Genomic DNA, 22,544 nt, shown 5'->3' with positions numbered 1-22,544 from the left:
AAACCTGTTTTAATTCAAATTCTTGAATCTCCTCTCAGACAAGCTCCTGTCCCTAGACTTCCCTATCTTAGTGCACACCACCAAATAAAGTGTAAGAGTTATCAGTGATATATCTTCATAACCATATGCTTTAGTCAAAACCATCCATCATTTCTTACTAGGCTACAGGTCTCCTTTATCCTACTCTCCACCCCACAGTAAATCTTCCATATGGTAGACAGTGAAGTCATTTTAAATTCATATTAGATTTTGTTACTTAACTTTTCTCAAAACATTCTGGGGCTTCTCTCTCACTCCTATAAAAGAGTTGCCTTCCCATGGCTTACAAGGTCTTACTCAACCTTTCACCAGGGCTAGTCTTTCAATCTTGTCTCCTTCTACTCCTTTTCTCACTCAACATCAACCACATTAAGCTTCCTGTTTCTAAAGTGTGCCAGCTTTTCCTCATGTTACTGATTTTGAAATTCTCTTTCCTGCAGTTAGTCACTCCTCTTTTAAATGTTCCCATTGCTCCCTTCCTTGCTTAATGCATGCCTCTACTGAAATATTCCTTCCTCAGAGAGGCCTTGTGTGACCATTCCATCTAAAACTCCCTCTTTCAGCATCACTCTCCATCCCTGAGACTACTTCGCTGTTCCTAATAGCATTGGTCATTACATAATATTATAGTATCAATATAAGTATGTGTTTACTTATTATCTGTCTCTTCCACTAGTGTATAATTTCTAAGAGACAGAATCAATTTCTCTTTCACTCCAAGGATTTAGAATGTTACCAAAAACATAGGAGGGGTACAAAAAATGTTTGTTGAAGAAATGAATGAATGAGTAGATGAAGTATACTTCTCAAATAAGACCATTTCTCCAATTCCAATTTGGTTGACCCTATACCGTATATAAATAAAATATGTAAGAAATTATATTATTATACTTGTAGGCCCTTTACTTTCCCAAAATACATGCATTAAGTATAAAAAGAAACTGTATTTACCTTATCTGACTCTTTTCCTCTCCCAAGGTGCATTCTGTAATCCATATTCCCATTGCAGTTGTTTCTCTTATTTTTTCAAAATTTAATATGTTAATTAGATTGAATTCTTCTGAAGCATTGCAGAAAAGATGAGGATGCAATTTATAAATATAATCTCTTCCCTCAGAAAGTCAATACACAAGAGAAAATAATGGTTTATGGATGATATGGGGAATGCAGAATTTTATAAGGAATGGGAGTAAAGTCAAAGATCATTTTAGGAACCTGTGTTTTGAGATTATCCACATGAATTTGATATAAACATAAGAGCAGAACTTTGTTGAAAAGTGCCCCCCCCCCAAATTGTCTAGGTTATTTCTGGCAAAAAGGATCTAGTAGCTGTTACTCGTCTCTTGAAATTAGTAAGCCCTTGTATCTTTCCTTCTGTCCTTACCTCCCATATGCAATTCTGTCTATGCTGTCATTAAATGAAAAGTTTTACCAAGCCAAAGATCTTTTACCTTCAATCCTGACAAACTTTTTACCTCTATAAATCCATTCTGACTACTCAAATCCCATAGTACTCTCAAATGATTCTAGCATTCTTTCTTCCTTCCTGTGCTGTTGTAATAGCCTATTGATATGTCATATACTTAACTTCCATTAGGCATCTTCCAACTTTGTTTCATACAAAGTATAATTCAAAGGTAGAAGCCTGAAAAGTACCTGTGTATACATATAGTGTATATGTGTTGTGTGTCTGTGAATGTGGGGGTGTGGGTGTATTACCTTCAAAATATCTCATAATAATGCTGATGCACTCCTCTGTCTTAAGTCTTAAAAGCTTGGCTGAAGTCAAGCTTTTATGAAAATAAATTTTATCTCTTTTTTACCATCACATTATTTCAAACCCTTGGTGTTCTTTTCTTTTTGATAAAGATGAAACCTAAAGACAGAAAAAAAAATATTCTTCCATGTCATGTTTAGATAAATTTAAATGTTTTCATGAAAAAGAAGAATGTATTAATATAAGGGCTTTGAAATGTAAAATAAAGGTAAACGTGTATGTGAATATGTGTCAGGCTCTTTTTTATAAAATAGACAAGGAAGAAAAGACAGGGAGGCATTATTTTGTTGAGCCATAAAACAATACTTTGAAGTGTTCTCTTTGAGTCATTTCCCAAATACCATGAATGATTGTTAAGAGAGAGAAGAGTGTGGGAAGAGAAATGAAGTAATAAAACAATATTTAGGCAACTGAGGTTTGTTTATATGAGGTAAACGAGGTTTGAGTATGTATTTTAAAAACATTTTTAAAAGAAAAGAATGGTCTAGTGGATACACAGAAGAACAGGAGTCAGAGTCCTCAGGCTGAATTTCCATCTGACTTGTCAATGAACTTGAAGGTGAATTCAGCAAGTGGCACTGCTTCGGCTTTTGCTGCTTCTACCCTGAGCAAAGGACTAAATCAAGAAAAAATCTTTACATAAATATAATATATCTTTCAACTGTAACAGAAACACATCAAGAAGATATTTTGCCAAAGAGGTTAAAAACTTACCCTCTCAATCTTACTAGGATATTTGTTTTAAAATGCTTCATTTTGCATGTCTTATTAAACATTTTAAAGAAGAATTTGAGTTTTTGAATCTTGGGTTGATTAGATGTCTTATTATAAAAATTCAATCCATTGTATTACTATTAGTTTCATTATTATTTTAATTTTGTCCCAGTGTCATTTTGTCATTTAAAGACTCAACTCAGTATATATCTCCTATAATCTCAAAGGGCCATGTCTTTGGAATTTGCCAAGTTAATCTGTTTTCTAAGATATTGACTTAGAATTTCTAAATTTTTGACTTAAACTTTTGGATGCCCTTTCTCAAAATAAATTGTTTGAAAATATTGAATATAGGTGAAATTGTTGAATATGTTAACTATTTTGTTTAACAGCTACAGGTTACCACATATCTACAGTGGGGCCCGCAGAAAACCTACCATGCAAATGCTTATTCATACTAAACTCTTCTCTGAGCAACTGAAGGTAGATACCCTATGGAAGTTTCTGTTCCTCTCTGTGAAATGTCTTTTAGATGACCTTAGGTTAAAATAAACTCATGTGGACCAGTCATTATCCTCCAATTTGACTGTCCAAGGAGGAGGAACAAAACCTAACCACTTTGGAACTTGAAGGGCATCTTACGAATGAACTAAGAAGGTATTTTCTTGCACCTTGATTCCTTTCATTAAAGCAGTAGCTACTTCTACTTCAGAGCATTGGCTGTCCCTGAAACAAGATCCACATTTCATCTTGGTCATTTTGTCCTGAGATCAACTCAAACTCCATGAAAAACAGCAAAAATAAAATCGATGATAGCAAGGATAAAAGGATATTAAACATGTGTCAGGCACTTTCCTAGTTCATCTATGTGTGTTATATGATTAAATAAACACTTTAATTATTAAAACACTTTTTCAACAAATACTTAATTCAACAAATACTTACTGAGGATCTTTTCTGGGCCAGCACAACCTAGTGAAGCAGTTACAATTATTTTTCTCATTTTGTGGATGGAGACACTGAGTTTTAAAGAGTATAATATTTTGCACAAGGTCACATGTTAAATAGATGAGGTGGGATTTGATGTCAGGTGTTCCTGATGCTTAAGACCAAAGGTAAAACTCCTCACTGTCTCCCATGATGCCATCATTAGCTGTTAAGCATGTTTTCCTAACCTCACCTAGCTCTCAGATACACTTCTATTTTTTTGGAAGCAAGCCCATCTAAACATTCACTGTGACAGTGTAGAAGGGTAAAGGTCTGGGATGTATTTCTTTGCATACCATTTCTCTCAAGCCACTGTTTGCAAATTATTGCACAAGGTGCCACGATATTCCCTGACTACACCAGAGGCAATTTCTTAATAGATCTAGTTTCTACAATAACAGCCATAGGTCAGAAAATGAGGGAGTTATGGAATGAGTGGTTTGGGGCCTGTGTTTTTTGGCCAGGCACTGGTGAGAGTGTATAATCTGGATAGATGTTAGCTCTCTAAACAAACATAACCTCTGGTTGCATTAAAGGAGGAAATAAAGTTTAAGCTTGTTCTCTTCATTAAACAACTTTGTAAAACTAGCATTTGTTGAGCTCAAAATGGATATTAATTCTGATTAGCAAAAATAATGACAGGAATGATGGAGCTACCAGAGTGATTTTAAGTCTTTACTTTTCTCAAATAATCAAATGGATATTTCATCAAAAATGTGTCTCAGATTACTCATTTAAATATCAGATAAGAAGTGGTAAACGTGGGTGTGTCTGTGACAAGGTCTTGGACCAGCTCTGAGTTTTGGCCTGGAGCCTGGGTTTCATCAATATTCTTCTCTTTGGAGACCTTTCTTGACCAGATCCTACCACTGTGATAGTGGTAATTTGCATGCCCCACCTCTTTAGACAAAAGTTCAAGAGTTTATGGAGAAAAAAAATTATTGAAATAAGGAAGAACAACCATTTTATTGATGATGAACATCATCATCAGGAAATACTGTGAAACACAGCAGGTCCAAATTGTGACCTGTGTTAAAATATGTTACACTGTGGGAAAGAAACTACAGGGAGAAAACACCTGGCTCTATTGTTATTCAGTGTCAAGCCATCATAGTAAAGGATATGAAAAAGAAAATTTACTAACAGAAAACTATCCTTCATTCCCAAATGAATAATGCAATCTATAACTAGGAAAAGTATGTCTATGAAATAAATAAAATAATTTATATATGAAAGCATTTTAGAGAAAACCTAACTGTGGCTCTTTAAGTCCATTCCTGTTTGCTTGAAAGACACCGTTAATAAGTAAGATGAGGATGCAAATATACCATGTTATTTACTCATTGTATTAAAAGGTATTTACGGTTTTCTATACTTTAAAAATGTCAGGTTCTAAAACCATGATATTACTGTGAAGGCAGTGGCCTAATAAAAGACAAAATGCAAAAATACACGAGTAATTTCAATGCATTATAAAGTGGCTATATTGTGTGCTGACAATGAGTAAAGAAATCTAAAATCTCATGTGATCAGTTCAGGGTATTTTTCTTTGACAACCTGTATTAAAGGACATCTGATATCCAGATCCCAATAAAGACATATTTTATCAGCTCATTTATGCAACTGAAATATTTATTAGAGCATGTAAAGCTACACCTGTGATTTTATAAGTAACCTACTTATTAATAACTTACTAATATACAAGTAAAAATAAAGCACTAGTGAAAAGCCACATGTAAGTGCTAAAAAAGAAAAAAAAAGTTGAAAGATTTTAGATCTTTCTGCTACAAATCCTATATACCTTCCTAAAAAAACATTTGCATTGTACAAAATCCTACACTAAAATTACCAGGGTTTATGTATGTAATAGAGTTAGAAGCAAACAACTTAAATCTTTGTAACTTTGTAATGTGATCATTAAACAACAACAGAAATCTCAGTAATAATACTAGCACAGATAAATTTCCACAGACATTTGCAATCAGAATCAAAGTCCACAATTGATTCTTGCATCCTTAAACCCTGGGTTTGTGCTTTTTCCTTTTAGATGTGGATACTGGTGGGCATTTCATTGAGACCAGTATTACTACAACTAAAAACCTGATCCAAGAGGTAAATTTCTATATCATTTGATCTTTTTAAGCCTGGGGAATGTCTCCCCAGCTTCTCCATCTATACTGCCAGCTTCCCCAGATAACTTAATTCTGCAAAGTTTAGCAGTTTTCGAAGCACCTTGACCAAGCACATTGTAACAGGACAGAGCAGTTCGAGTGATGTGTTGGAAAGGGAGAAGTTTTCACACAGGCTGACCAAATGTGATGGAGCTAGTTTTTGTTTTGTTTTGTTTAAAAACAACTTTATTAACATAACTTTGACATACAATAAAATGCACACATTTTAAGTCAATGAGATATGACAAATGTATTACACTTGGTAATGGCCACCCTAATCAAGATCCTTGAAGTCCTGAGACTTTTGAGTCCTTTAAGTTTTTAAGGTGGTAGACTAGTCTCTGGTATCTTCTGCTGGAATGAACTATTGGTTCATCTGTCAACCTAACAGTTCCGGTGTGAGATGGACCTGAGTAAAGATTTCATTACCTGACCCTTATATATCCCTTCTCTAATAGGGCTGCCATGAGGGTGCATTGGAGCCACACAGGGTATTATCAGCAACTCAGACTCAGTATCCATTAGTCCTCAAAAAGTCTAGGTATTCCCCTTTGTATGGAGCACATTTACTCGAGTTAATGGTCATAGGTCCCTTTGTAAAAGGACTGAGGTCACTACAGTATAGACTTTCCATGGGGTTGCAGGTCCTGCCTTGTGGATATCTGGCTTCTCTTTCAGTTGATCGGTTCTGTATCTAGGAACTAGCCCAGGTCTTAAAACTAGACAAAGGCTTTTCATAGGGGTGGATGACCTCCGTCCTATTAATTATATACCTCTGTAGTTTTGCCTTCCCTGTGTGCCTTTGCAACTTTTCTGTCCTTTGAGGTTGCTTCTGATAACTATGTGCTGCCACGTGGCTTCTTCTGTTCTGTGATCCCATTATCCCATTACTGTTAGGGAGCATGGTTTTATAACAGCCTCCTATACTATCAGTCCTGGAAAACCAATATTGAAGGAATGACCTCCTCTTCAACACACTCAATTATTAACTTGATAAACAGGATTCCCCCATGGCATCCAAGGAACAAGGTCAACTAACAGATATTCTGGTCTATTATGGTAGACACATTCTAGTATGCCCACTTCTTTGAGCTTTTTAATTCTTTCTTCCACAGTTTGGTATGGCAGTCCTGGCATTTTTACTTCATTGAATGTGACTCATCACTTTTTCCAAGCTTCCTAGAGCCATCTTAGTATATATTAGGACATTTATGGCAACATGAGTTGTTATCGTTGGGAGTCTTTGCCAGCTTTGAGGAACTGCCCCTTGTATCGACCAAATTGCCGTTTTCTAGCTTTATGTTTTTCTCCCCTTGATTCAGCACTCTCAGGATCCGCTTCCAGGCGTACTTGACACCCAGTTCCTACAGATCCTGTGGCGTATAGTCTCTGATTCAAGCTCTTTGTCTCACACACACTTTCACTCTTATGCCTTATGAATCTCTGAATCACTTCTCAGTAACTGCATGTTCTTTTAATTGAAGAATAGTTGATTTACAATATTGTGTTGGTTTCAGGTGGACAGCAAAGTGACTCAGTTATATACATATATATTTTTTCAGATTATTTTCCATTATAGGTTATTACAAGATATTGAATATAGTTCCCTATGCTGTACAGTAAATCCTTGTTTATTTTATGTATAGTAGTGTGTATCTGTTATTCCATACTCCTAATTTGTCCCTCCTGCCTTCCCCTTTAGTAACCATAAGCTTGTTTTCTATGTCTGTGAGTCTGTTTCCATTTTGTAAATAAATTCATTTGTATTATTTTTTAGATTCCTCATATAAGTGATATCATATATTTGTCTTTGTCTGATTTACTTCACGTAGTATGATATTCTATAGGTCCAGCTATGTTGCTGCAAATGGCAGAATTTCATTCTTTTTATGGCTATAATATTCTATTGTGTATACATATCACATCTTTATTAATTCACCTGTTGATGGATACTTAAGTTGTTTCCATGTCTTGGCTATTGTAAATAGCACTACTATGAACACTGGGGTGCATGTATCTTTCCGAGTTAGAGTTTTCATCTTTTCCAGATATATGCCCTGGAATGGGATTGCTGGACCATATAGTAGCTCTATTTTTAGTTTTTTAAGGAACCTCCATACTGTTCTCCTTAGTGGCTGCACCAATTTACATTCCCACCAAAAGTGTAGGAGGGTTCCCTTTACTCCACACCCTCTCCAGCATTTATTATTTGTAGAATTTTTGATGGTAGCCATTCTGACTGGTGTGAGGTGATAACCTCATTGTAATTTTGATTTGCATTTCTCTAATAACTAGAGATGTTAAGCACCATTTCATGTTCTTATTGGCCATCTGTATGTTTTCTTTGGAAAAAAGTCTATTAGGTCTTCTGCATATTTTTGGATTGTGTTGTTTGATTTTTTTTTTTTTTGATACTGAGTTGTATGAGCTGTTTGTATATTTTGGAAATTAACCCCTTGTCAGTTGCATTGTTTGCAAATATTTGCTCCCAGTCTGTAGGTGGTCTTTTCATTTTGTTGATGGTTTCCTTTGCTGTTCAAAAGTTTTTCGTTTGATTAGGTCCCATTTGTTTATTTTTTATTTTTTTATTTTTTGCCTTGGGAGACTGATCTAAGAAAATATTGCTGAAATTTATGTCAGAGAATGTTTTACCTATGTTTTCTTCTGGGAGTTTTACGGTGTCATGTCTTATATTTAGATCTTTAAACCATTCTGACTTTATTTCTATGTGGTCAGAATGGTATGGTATGGTATGAGGGAGTGCTCGAATTTCATTGATTTACATAAGCCTGTCCAGCTTTCCCAACACCACTTGCTGAAGAGACTATGTTTTCTCTATTGTATTTTCTTGCCTCCTTTGTTGAAAATTATTGACTGTAGGTGTGTGGGTTTATAGCTGGGCTGTCTGTTCTGTTCCCTTGATCTATATGTCTGTTTTTGTGCCAATGCCATGCTGTTTAGATTACTGTAGCTTTATAGTATTGTCTGAAGTCTGGGAGGGTTATGCTCCCAGATTTGTTTTTTTCCCTCAGGATTGCTTTGGCAATTCTGGTTCTTTTATGGTTTCATATAAATTTTAGTACTGTTTGTTCTAGTTCTGTGAAAAACGTCATGGGTAATTTGATAGGGATTGCAGTAAATCTGTAGATTGCTTTGGACAGCATAGCCATCCAAGAGCATGGGATATCTTTTCCTTTCTTTGAATAATCTTGAATTTCCTTTATCAATGTTTTACAATTCTCAGTGTATAGCTCTTTTACCTCCTTAGGTTTATTCCTAAGTATTTTTTTTTTTTACTTTCTTTTTCTGATCTTTCATTGTTAGTGTAAAGAAATGCAACAGAGCTCTGTATATTAATCTTATATCCTGCTACCTTGCTGAATTCATTAATTAGTTCTGATAACTTTCATGTGGAGTCTTTAGGGTTTTCGATATAGAGTATCAATGTCACCTGTATATAAAGACAGTTTTACCTCTTCCCTTCCAATTTGGAGACCTTTTATTTCTTTTTCTTGTCTGATTGCTGTGGCTAAGACTTCCAATAGTATGTTGAATGGAAGTGATGAGAGTGAGCATCCTTGTCTTGTTCCAGAATTTATCAGGAATGCTTCCAGCTTTTCACCATTGAGTATTATGTCACCTGTGGGTTTATCATAAATGGCTTTTATTATGTTGAGATATGTTTTCTTTATATCCACTTTGATGAGAGTTTTTATAATGAATGGATGTTGAATTTTATTCAACTGTATATTCTTTGAGAGCATTTACAAAATAAAGTAGAATGAATTATTCTTTGTATTTCTCTAAAAAATATAATTTTCAGCAGCTGATTGTATATACACATTCACATACACATGTAAAATCATTTATCAAATTAGTTCATCAGATTAGCTGATGCTTCTTTAGAATAGTAGTCTTCAGAGTGAGGGGATGCACAAAATGATCCATTGGAGTGTCAGAATTATAAGAAAGTACTAACATGTCATAACTTTTAATATATGATCAGTGCTGGTGCCCTCACTCTGTAAGTATGCCAGATAGTTAGTTACATATCACATTTGGGAGAAGAGTTGGGGATCCCTATCCTATAGAGGTAGATAGTGGTCCTTTTCTCCATTCTTCACTTTCAGAGCATTGTAGTTTATGAGGCTCCTGTTAAATGGATTTTTATTCAATTATTTAAAATAATAAAGCTCCACAATACTTTGTACCAGGTGAAAAGTTGCAGTAAAAATCTCTTATTTTTTAACCATATAGCGGTTCACTGCTTATCTAACATCTTTTTTCCCCTTAGATGTCAAGTGCATAGCTTTGGGTTAGTCACACTCCTCTGTTTGTGACACAATTGTAATAGGTCCATAGATGTCCCCTCTTCTGTATTATTTATTAACCCTTTTATCTCCATGCCTTACCATCTACCGTAAGCAACTATTCTAATGCCTTTAATGTAGTAGTTTTTTTTCTTGTAAAATATGTATCACTATTTTGTGTTCATGTATTTTAACTTAATGTAGCTATATTTAATAAATATTACTATGTAAATATAATATGTAAGTAAATAACAATATACATATACTTATTATTTTTCTTATTTTACTCATCACTGTGCTTTTAAGATTTATGCATGTTTGTTTCTATTTGTATATGTAGTCTGAGACCTCTAAGTGATGCAACAGTATTCTAAAGTGTGTACTCACCATATTTTACCTAACAGTTCTATCAGTAAAGAACACACAAATTACTTCTGACAAAGTTTTGTACATATCACCATGTGTACATATTACCTTTATATTCTCTAGAATATAAATCTGGAAGCAAGTTTAAGGGTCATGGAATATGCATTTCTTTTTGCCAATTATTCTTCAGAATGGCTGCCTGGGAGGTGGGAGTCTATACCCCTACCAGCAATGCATGAAGGGTACCTATAACCCTTATAGTTACTGGTATTTTGCATTTGCAGTTTTTAAGATTTTGCTAAACTGATTGTATAAGTAAATATTGATAGATATAATCTATAGCTATAGTTTTATATCTAGAATTCTTTTAATTTGAGTTTTGTCATTTACTAATGAGTTTGAGTGTATGCCTCATATGCTTTTTAACCTTTTGTAATCTTCATCTGTAAATTGGTACTTAAATCCTTTGCCCTTTATTCTATTTAAACTTAAAAATTTTTCTCCATAGACGTTTTATATGACCTTTATTAGGTAAATTCCTGGAAACTTTATATTTCCCAGTTGCCTATTTCTGTAATAGACAAATGCAATTGGGTTTTATCCTAAGTCAATCTTGTGCCCAGAAACTGTACTGAATTTTCTTGTTCTAATTTTTTTCTAATGATTTTTTTGGCTTTTCTTTGTAGGTAATCATATGTAAGAACATGTTACAATTATCTTTCCCTCCAAGACTTACACCTCTTATTTTATTTCCTTTTTTTAAAAATTTGGGTGTTGACCAAAACCTAGTCCTAAGTTAAACAGTGACAATGATAGAGGACATATTTGTTTTATGTGTAGGCCTAACATTAAAGGAAATACATCTGAAATTTCCCCAACAAGTACAATATTAACTGGTGCTTTGTTATATGAAACTTTTTCAAAAATGAGGAAAATTTATTTTTAATCCTAGATTTTCTAATTATTTATTGTCAATATATGTTAAATTTTATCAAATTAATTTTTCTAATTTTTTGAAATTTTTATTGCAGTATAGTTGATTTACAATGTTGTGTTAGTTTCAGGTGTACAGCAAAGTGAATCAGTTTTACATATACATATATCCACTCTTTTTTAGATTCTTTTCCCATATAGGCCGTTACACAGTATTGAGTAGAGTTCCCAGTGCTATACAGTAGGTCCTTATTATCAAATTAATTTTTCTGTCTTTTAAGATACTCATATGATTTTTCTCCCTCAGTTTATCAATGAAGGTATTCACACTGAAGGAATTCCTGCTATCCATCATCTTTTCATTCCCAGGGGTAAAAATGCCACTTGATTATGGTATATTTTGTGATATATTGTTAGACTTACCTAGTAAATATTTTGTTTAGAATATTTGCCTCTCTGTTCCTAAGATAAATTATTTAACAGGTACTTACTTTTTTTTTTTATTGTTGTTCTTGCTAGTTGTAGAATCAAGATCATACTTACCCTATAGAATAAGCTGGGCAGCTTTTGCAGCTTTTTATTTTCCAGAAACATATCTAATATAAAAATAACTATTTTTAAAATATTTGAGGAACATCAAGCTATTTTGAGAAAAATTTGAGGAATTAATGTAAAACAATCTGGATTTTGAGAAGTTTGTGGGAGGCTAAGACTATGGTTACAACTTCAATTTCATTAATTCTCACTGTTGTGTTTAAGTTTTTTATTCCTTCTTGTACCTTTTGGGTATTTTATATCTTTCTCCATAGTTTATCCCCCTTAATTAAGTATTCAAATTTACTAACAAGTTTTTGTTCATAATAATCTTTATTATTCCCCTTTTTTGGTATTTCTTTGAGTTAATTCTAACTTCCTCAAAAATATTTATGCTTATAAAGGTCAAAGTTTTCTTCTAAGTACCATCTAGCTGTCATATACATTTTATCTTTGAGGTCTAAATATTTCACAGTTTTCCACATTATTTCTCTTTTGATCTCAAGAATATGTGATTTTTGTTTTCATAAAAGAGAAATTTTGTTAAATATCTTTTTGTTATTAAATTTTAATTTTATCCTATTATGGCCAAAGAACATAATCTATATGCTATTTATGTTTTCGAATTGGTTCAATATTGTTTTGAATGGTAGTAGAGGTCAATTTTTATAAATTATCTATGTATGATTGGAAAGTGTATTCTTTCTTTATTAAGTTTAGAGGTTTGTAAATATCTAATAGTTTATATTATTTATACCTGCTACGTTTGCCTTCTTTTTTTATTCTGCTTGATTTTCTTAGTTTTTGAAAGATTATATTAAAAACCTCTAGCCTCAATGGTTATTTCTATTTCTTCTTGCATTTCTGTTAGTTATAACTTTATATATTTTGAAGCTATATTATGGAATACGTCATCATGATGAACCATTATATCTTCCCCCTTTATTGTTCCTTTTACCAGTATGTAAAGATCATCTTTGTCTCTTTTTATCGTTTCTTGTCTTGAATTCTATCTTGTGAGATATTAGTACCTGAAGATTAATTATACATTTCCCCTTAAAAAAGACCTGTGATCCAAATTTTCTGATCTCTGCTGTGAAACCTTTTCCATTTCAGTGAATAAAATAATGCTTTTTAAAAACAAATGTGTGCTATTAAGAGAGAGCTTTGAAAATGGATACTTGGAAATCTTGTTTGTTGTTTTAGATTTTGGTTGCCAATAATAACACAGAAGGAAACCTTACTCCTCAAAATTTCCCACTTGGTGAATATGGGAGAAAAGAATGGGTATGTGTGGCTCAGCCTCCCTCTCTGTTTTTGGGGTCTATCCTTTGCCCATGCAGCAATTGCTTCTGGCATGCAACAAGCTTGCCAAGAAGATCTGAAGTTCCAGGGACTAGTTCAACTCAGGAGGATGTAGGAGAGCAAGCTGATTTAGCTTAACTTAGTCACATTTTAAAATTAGGTTTATTAGTAATAAAGTTGACATTTTAATCTCATCAGTCTAACTCTCACATTTATGTTGTAAGTCATTCCAAACTCGGTGAGGAAAAAAAAGAGTATTATTATTATTATTATTATTCATTTGGCTCCCCAAATCCCAAATATTCCTGTTATGAAAATAAAGAAACATATATGTGATTGCTATATTCCCAGTGCTAGCTCAATTAACTGGCTGCAAATATTTAATAATAGCCACAAAAATGACAGTAAAAGTGGATAGTTGGTATTTGGCCTTTGGTTTCTGAAGCTCCTAAGAAGCAGGGAATGATGTAATGATGCTTCGTCCTAGAACATCTGGAATCCAGGGAAAAGATAATGAGAAAATGGAAATTTGAAAAAATAAAGATTCCTTAAGACCAATCACAGTTTTAAAATTTATCTATGGATTTATCTTATTGCATTCTATCATCACGTTGCCTTAATGTTTCTACTAATAATGGAAGTACCCAATTGGTTTATTATCCAGTTTATGAATTCTGGCATAAGAATAGAAATAGACCCCTGGAATTCCTCCAGCTATGTGGAGTAGCTAAAATTTATCAAAGGCATAAATTTTTCATGTTTGTGGTAGATTAAAGATGGTCAAAAATTCTGTGACACTCCCCCCATCAAGATATGGGGTGTATGTCCCTCACTGTAAATTTAGTATGCCTTGATGACAGATGTGTCTCCTGAAACATTTTTTCATGGAATCCTGAACCACCACACAAGCAATCTGATACTCTATGCTATAAGGCATCCCAAGCTAGTCACATGGAGAGGCCATATGGAGAAGAATTGAGGAAACAGCTGACAGACAAAATCAAGATGGCACTAGTAAAGCCATCTTAGTCATCTCCAACATTTAGAGCTACCCAATTTGAGGCCCCAGACATCCTGAAGTAGAGAACAGTCATCCCTGATGTTCTCTGCCTCAATTCTTCACCCGCAAAATTGTAAACATTCTAAAAGAGTTATTTTATGTTATTCGATTTGGGGGAGATTTGTTTCATAGTAATAGTGGAACAATCATTGAGTCAGAATTTGTATTTACATATATACATATATTTGTGTATATGTATGTGTATAAATATATATGTGTATATATAAATGTGTGTATGTATCTTGAAGGAAATATCAAAAATAGATTTTAATTATCCATTCAATTTCTTAGTTATACTTATCTCAAATTTATAATATTCATGTATATTGCATTATTTTCAAGGAAATCATACTGTCATTTAATTCAGTTAGTATCCTCATTTGTTAAATACCTGGAAGCAAACTGATATGCCAAATAAGAGCAAAAGTATAATTTTGTAATTCTCAATCTGATGGCCTTTCCATGAAACCACAATGCTTTTTAACATCTTTTGTGTTTTATAAATGTCATGCATTTTTAGAATGGGTCAGTCTAAAAGACACTGATTCAGAAAACTCGACTCTGTCTTAAAGTGTTACCCATTCCTGGTTTTCCTTTCATATAAAAATCTATCATTAAACACAACAATGAATTTTGTCAGAAGAAGGTTTTTGTAAATTTTAATAACATGAATAATAAATATTACAATTTATTAAAACAAAGTACAGTGTTTTTTTGAAAGCATTTATATGAATGTACAGATAGATTACTTATAACACTGAAAGTCCTTGTTTGAAAAAAAAAGGCTACCACATGATTTTAATAAGAATATTGCAGGAATTTGTCTGTATTTTGACATATCTTCGACTGGAAAGTACTTCCACTGAAGATAAACTAAGTTATTAAAAAAGCAGTACCTGAGTATAGATGAGTCAAATTACTTAATTATGGAGATATTCTCTATTTTAAGGTGGAATAATAGAAATAGATACTGGGGGGACCTTCAAGATGGCAGAGGAGTAAGACATGGAGATCACCCTCCTCCCCACAAATACATCAAAAATACATCTGCATGTGGAACAACTCCTACAGAACACCTACTGAACGCTGGCAGAAGACCTCAGACGTCCCAAAAGGCAAGAAAATACCCATGAACCTGGGTAGGGAAAAGAAAAAGAAAAAACAGAAAAAAGAATAGGGACGGGACCTGCACCTCTGGGAGGGAGCTATGAAGGAGGAAAAGTTTCCACACACTAGGAAGCCCCTTCACTGGCAGAGACCGGGGGTGGGCGTCGGGAAAGCTTCGGAGACACGGAGGAGAGCGCAGCAACAGGGGTGCAGAGGGCAAAGCGGAGAGATTCCCGCACAGAGGATCAGTGCCGACCAGCACGCACCAGCCTGAGACGCTTGTCTGCTCACCCACCGGGATGAGTGGGGGCTGGGAGCTGCAGCTCGGGCTTTCAGAGGTCAAATCCCAGAGAGGGAACTGGGGTTGGCTGCGTGAACACAGCCTGAAGGGGGCTAGTGCACCACAGCTAGCCAGGAGGGAGTCTGGGAAAAAGTCTGGACCTGCCTAAGGGGCAAGAGACCATTGTTTTGGGTTGTGCAAGGAGAGGGGATTCAGAGCACCGCCTAAACGAGCTTCAGAGATGGGCATGAGCCGCAGCTAGCAGCTCGGACCCCAGAGACGGGCATGAAATGCTAACACTGCTGCTGCAGTCACCAAGAATCCTGTGTGCAAGCACAGGTCACTATCCACACCACCCACCCCGGGAGCCTGTGCGGCCCGCCACTGCCAGGGCCCCGTGATCGAGGAGCAACTTACCCAGAAGAACACACAGCACACCCCAGGCTGTTGCAATGTCACGCTGGCCTCTTCTGCCACAGGCTCACCCCTCATTCCAATTATAACTACCGTACCCCTCCCTCCCCCCAGCCTGAATGACCAAGAGCCACCTAATCAGCTGCTGCTTTAACCCCCTCCTGTCTGGGCGGGAAACAGATGGCTGAGGGTGACCTACACGCAGAGATGGGGCCAAAACCAAAGCTGAATCCCAGGAGCTGTGCGAACAAAGAAGAGAAAGGGAAATTTCTCCATGCAACCTCAGGAGCAGTGGATTAAATCCCCATAATCAACTTGATGTACCCTGCATCTGTGGAATACCTGAATGGACAACGAATCATCCCAAAACTGTGGCGGTGGACTTTGGGAGCAACTGTAGACTTGGAGTTTGCTGTCTGCAACTGATTTGTTTCTGATTTTTATGTTTATCTTAGTTTAGTGTTTAGCGCTTGTTATCATTGGTGGATTTGTTTATTGGTTTGGTTGCTCTCTTCTTTTTTTATCATTATTTTTTTTTATTTTAGTAATTTTTTTTTCTTCTTTCTTTTTTTCTCCCTTTTCTTCTGAGCCGTGTGGCTGACTGGGTCTTGGTGCTCTGGCCTGGTGTCAGGAGCACCAAGATCAGGACATTGGACCACCAGAGACCTCCTGACCCCATGTAATATCAGTCAGTGAGAGCTCTCCCAGAGATCTCTGTCTCAATGCTAAGACCCAGCTCCACCCAACGGCCAGCAAACACCAGTGCTGGATGCCCCATGCCAAAAAACTAGCAAGGCAAGGACACAACCCCACCCATTAACACAGAGGCTGCCTAAAATCATACTAAGTTCACACACCACAAAACACACCACCAGACATGGCCCTGCCCACCAGAAAGACAAGATCCAGCCCCACCCACCAGAACACAGGCACCAGACCCCTCCACCAGGAAGCCTACACAAGCCACTGAACCAACCTCACCCACTGGGAACAGAAACCAAAAACAACGGGAACTACGAACCTGCAGCTTGTGAAAAGGAGACCCTAAACACAGTAAGTTAAACAAAATGAGAAGATAGAGAAATATGCAGCAGATGAAGGAGCAAGGTAAAAACCCACCAGACCAAACAAATGAAGAGGAAATAGGCAGTCTACCTGAACAAGAATTCAGAGTAATGATAGTAAAGGTGGTCCAAAATCTTGGAAATAGAATGGAGAAAATACAAGAAACGTTTAACAGGGACCTAGGAAAACTAAAGAGCAAACAGACTGATGAACAACACAATAAATGAAATTAAAAATTCTCTAGAAGGAATCAATAGCAGAATAACTGAGGCAGAAGAACGGATAAGTGACCTGGAATATAAAATAGTGGAAATAACTACCGCAGAGCAGAAAAAAGGAAAAAGAATGAAAAGAATTGAGGACAGCCTCAGACACCTCTGGGAGAACATTAAATGCACCAACGTTCAAATTATAGGGATCCCAGAAGAAGAAGAGAAAAATAAAGGGTCTGAGAAAATATTTGAAGAGATTATAGTTGAAAACTTCCCTAACATGGGAAAGGAAATAGTCAATCAAGTCCAGGAAGCACAGAGAGTCCCATACAGGATAAACCCAAGGAGAAACACGTGGAGACACATATTAATCAAACTATCAAAAGTTGAATACAAAGAAAAAATATTAAAAGCAGCAAGGGAAAAGCAACAAATAACATACAGGAGAATCCCCATAAGGTTAACAGCTGATCTTTCAGCAGAAACTCTGCAAGCCAGAAGGGAGTGGAAGGACATATTTAAAGTGATGAAAGGGAAAAACCTACAACCAAGATTACTGGACCCAGCAAGGATCTCATTCAGGTTCAATGGAGAAATTAAAACCTTTACAGACCAGCAAAAGGTAAGAGAATTCAGCACCACCCATCCAGCTTTACAACAAATGCTAAAGGAACTTCTCTAGGCAGGAAACACAAGAGAAGGAAGAGACCTACAATAACAAACCCAAAACAATTAAGAAAATGGTAATAGGAACATACATATCGATAATTACCTTAAATGTAAATGGATTAAATGCTCCAACCAAAAGACATAGACTGGCTGAATGGATAGAAAAACAAGACCCAAATATATGCTGTCTACAAGAGACCCACTTCAGACCTAGGGACACACAGAGACTGAAAGTGAGGGGATGGAAAAAGATATTCCATGCAAATGGAAATCAAAAGAAAGCTGGAGTAGCAATTCTCATATCAGACAAAATAGACTTTAAAATAAAGACTATTACAAGAGACAAAGAAGGACACTACATAATGATCAAGGGATCAATCCAAGAAGAAGATACAGCAATTGTAAATATTTATGCACCCAACATAGGAGCACCTCAATACATAAGGCAAATGCTAACAGCCATAAAAGGGGAAATCGACAGTAACACAATCATAGTAGGGGACTTTAACACCCCACTTTCACCAATGGACAGATCATCCAAAATGAAAATAAATAAGGAAACACAAGTTTTAAATGACACATTAAACAAGATGGTCTTAATTGATATTTATAGGACATTCCATGCAAAAATAACAGAATACACTTCTCAAGAACTCATGGAACATTCTCTAGGATATATCATATCTTGGGTCACAGATCAAGCCTTGGTAAATTAAAGAAAATTGAAATCATATCAAATATCTTTTCTGACCACAACACTATGAGACTAGATATCAATTACAGGAAAAAAACTGTAAAAAATACAAACACATGGAGGCTAAGCAATACGCTACTAAATATCCAAGAGATCACTGAAGAAATCAAAAAATACCTAGAAACAAATGACAATGAAAACACGACGACCCAAAATCTATGGGCTGCAGCAAAAGCATTTCTAATAGGGAAGTATAGCAATACAGTTCTACCTCAAGAAACAGAAAACTCTCAAATAAACAACCTAACCTTACACCTAAAGCAATTAGAGAAAGAAGAACAATACGAACCCAAAGTTAGCAGTAGGAAAGAAATAGATCAGATCAGAAAAAAATGAAAAAGAAATGAAAGAAACAATAGCAAAGATCAATAAAACTAAAAGCTGCTTCTTTGAGAAGATAAACAAAATTGATAAACCATTAGCCAGATGAATCAGGAAAAAAGGGAGAAGACTCAAATCAACATATTTAGAAATAAAAAAGGAGAAGTAACAACTGACACTGCAGAAATATAAAGGATCGTGAGAGATTACTACAAGCAACTATATGCCAATAAAATGGACAACCTGGAAGAAATGGACAAATTCTTAGAAAAGCACAACCTTCCAAGACTGAACCAGGGAGAAATAGGAAATATAAACAGACCAGTCACAAGCACTGACATTGAAACTGTGATTAAAGTCTTCTAACAAACAGAAGCCCAGGACCAGACGGCTTCACAGGCGAATTCTATAAAACATTTAGAGAAGAGCTAACACCTATCTTTCTCAAACTCTTCCAAAATACAGCAGAGTGAAAAACACTCCCAACTGCATTCTACCATGATCCTGATACCAAAACCAGACAAAGATGTCACAAAATAAGAAAACTACAGGCCAATATCACTGATGAACATAGACGCAAAAATCTTCAACAAAATACTAGCAAACAGAATCCAACAGCACACTAAAAGGATCATACACCATGAACAAGTGAGGTTTATCCCAGGAATGCAAGGATTCTTCAGTATATGCATATCAATCTCAATGTGATACACCATATTAACAAATTGAAGGAGAAAAACCATATGATCATCTCAATAGATGCAGAGAAAGCTTTCGACAAGATTTAACACTGATTTATGATAAAAATTCTCCAGAAAGTAGGCATAGAGGGAACCTACCTCAACATAATAAAGGCAGTATATGACAAACCCACAGCTAACATCATTCTCAATGGTGAGAAACTGAAACCATTTCCTCTAAAATCAAGAACACAGCAAGGTTGCCCACTCTCACCACTCTTATTCAGCATAGTTTTGGAAGACTTAGCCACAGCAATCAGAGAAGGAAAGGAAATAAAAGGAATCCAGATCGGAAAAGAAGAATTAAAACTGTCACTGTTTGCAGATGACATGATACTATACATAGAGAATCCTAAAGATGCTACCAGAAAACTACTAGAGCTAATCACTGAATTTGTTAGAGTAGCAGGATACGAAATTACTGCATGGAAATCTCTTGCATTCCTATACACTAATGATGAAAAATCTGAAAGTGCAATGAAGAAAACACTCCCATTTACCATTGCAACAAAAAGAGTAAAATACCTAGGAATAAGCCTACCTAAGGAGACAAAAGACCTGTATGCAGGAAACTATAAGACACTGATGAAAGAAATTAAAGATGATATAAACAGATAGAGAGATATACCATGTTCTTGTATTGGAAGAATCAACATTGTGAAAATGACTATACTACCCATAGCAATCTATAGATTCAATGCAATCCCTATCAAACTACCAATGGCATTTTTCACAGAACTAGAACAAAAAATTTCACAATTTGTGTGGAAACACAACAGACCCCGAATAGCCAAAGCAATCTTGAGAAAGAAAAGCAGAGCTGGAGGAATCAGGCTCCCGGACTTCAGACTATACTACAAAGCTACAGTAATCAAGACAGTATGGTACTGGCACAAAAACAGAAATATAGATCAATGGAACAGGATAAAAAGCCCAGAGATAAACCCACGCACATCTGGTCACCTTACCTTTGACAAAGGAGACAAGAATATACAATGGAGAAAAGACAGCCTCTTCAATAAGTGGTGCTGGGAAAACTGGACAGCTACATGTAAAAGAATGAAATTAGAACACTTTCTAACACCATACATACACAAAAGTAAACTCAAAATGGATTAAAGACCTAAAGGTAAGGCCAGGCTCTATAAAACTCTTAGAGGAAAACATAGGCAGAACACTCTATGACATAAATCACAGCAAGATCCTTTTTTGACCCACCTCCTAGAGAAATGGAAATAAAAACCAAAATAAACCAATGGGACCTAATGAAACTTAAAAGCTTTTTCACAGCAAAGGAAACCATAAACAAGATGAAAAGACAATCCTCAGAACGGGAGAAAATATTTTCAATTGAAGCAACTGACAAAGTATTAATCTCCAAAATATATAAGCAGCTCATGCAGTTCAATATCAAGAAACAAACAACCCAATCCACAAGTGGTCAGAAGACCTAAATAGACATTTCTCCAAAGAAGATATACAGATTGCCAACAAAGACATGAAAGGATGCTCAGCATCATTAATCATTAGAGAAATGCAAATCAAAACGACAATGAGGTATCACCTCATCCCAATCAGAATGGCCATCATCAAAAAGTCTACAAACAATAAATGCTGGAGAGAATGAGGAGAAAAGGGAACCCTCTTGCATTGTTGGTTGGAATGTAAATTGATACAACCGTTATGGAGAACAGTATGGAGGTTCCTTAAAAAACTAAAAATAGAACTACCATATGACCCAGCAATCCCACTACTGGGCATATACCCTGAGAAAACCATAATTCAAAAAGAATCATGTACCACAGTGTTCATTGCAGCACTATTTACAATAGCCAGGACATGGAAGCAACCTAAGTGTCCATCGACAGATGAATGGATAAAGAAGATGTGGCACATATATACGATGGAATATTACTCAGCCATAAAAAGAAATGAAATTGAGTTATTTGTAGTGAGGTATATGGACCTAAAGTCTGTCATACAGAGTGAAGTAAGTCAGAAAGAGAAAAACAAATACCATATGCTAACACATATATATGGAATCTAAAAAAAAAATGGTCTGATGAAACTAAGGGCGTACACTTGAGGATACGGTGAGGGAGAAGGGTAAGCTGGGATGAAGTGAGAGAGTAGCATTGACATATATACACTACCAAATGTAAAATAGATAGCTAGTGGGAAGCAGCTGCACAGCACAGGGAGATCAACTCAGTTCTTTGTGACGACCTAGAGGGGTGGGATAGGGAGGGTGGGAGGGAGGGATATGCAAGAGAGAGGGCATATGGGGATACATGTATACGTATACCTGATTCAGTTTGGTATACAGTGGAAACTAACACAACATTGTAAAGCAATTGTACTCCAATAGAGATGTTAAAAAAGAAAAGAAATAGATACTGATGTCTCTTAACAAAAGGGGAAAAAACGTACATTTTGAGCATTTAATTCTCTTCAATAGACTTTAATTTTAAGTGGGAGAGGACTCCCTTTTCCAAGATCAAAATTGGTGCTAACAAGTAACTCTTCTTACTGGGGCTTAGTTCTGAAGTTCAGAAGATTACCAGGTGGCTTTTACCAATCTGTGGAAAGCAAAGGATTTTTGCTTCAATTAAATGGTACTTTTCCAATCTATTTGTGTGGGGAATGTGGGTATTGAAGTTCCTAACCCTCATTAATAGGTGTGACTAGATTTCCATTTACCAATTAAAAATGCACCTGTTCAGCTGTCTGAACTCACAAGGTTTTGATCTTCTGCTAGGAAAGAATAACATAAAAAGTGTGATGGT

General features: G+C 35.6%; 2 long non-coding RNA genes across 2 annotated transcripts in view; one reads left to right on the top strand and one right to left on the bottom strand.

Annotated features, from left to right (window-relative positions):
• Nucleotides 1–22,544, top strand: part of LOC309628400 — a 723,103-nt gene that overhangs the window by 282,071 nt on the left and 418,488 nt on the right. The gene's annotated exons all lie outside the window — the stretch shown is intronic.
• Nucleotides 16,510–22,544, bottom strand: part of LOC309628399 — a 159,840-nt gene continuing 153,805 nt past the window's right edge. The window contains exon 2 of the long non-coding RNA XR_014244477.1: nucleotides 16,510–16,618. This is a non-coding gene — a long non-coding RNA (uncharacterized lncRNA). The remainder of the gene's footprint in view (nucleotides 16,619–22,544) is intronic.

The sequence above is a fragment of the Balaenoptera borealis genome (assembly GCF_965194805.1).
Source record: "Balaenoptera borealis genome assembly, chromosome: 4".
Classification (NCBI taxonomy): domain Eukaryota; kingdom Metazoa; phylum Chordata; class Mammalia; order Artiodactyla; family Balaenopteridae; genus Balaenoptera; species Balaenoptera borealis.
Note: the sequence above shows the minus strand (reverse complement) of the source record. Positions and strands in the feature narration are given on the sequence as shown.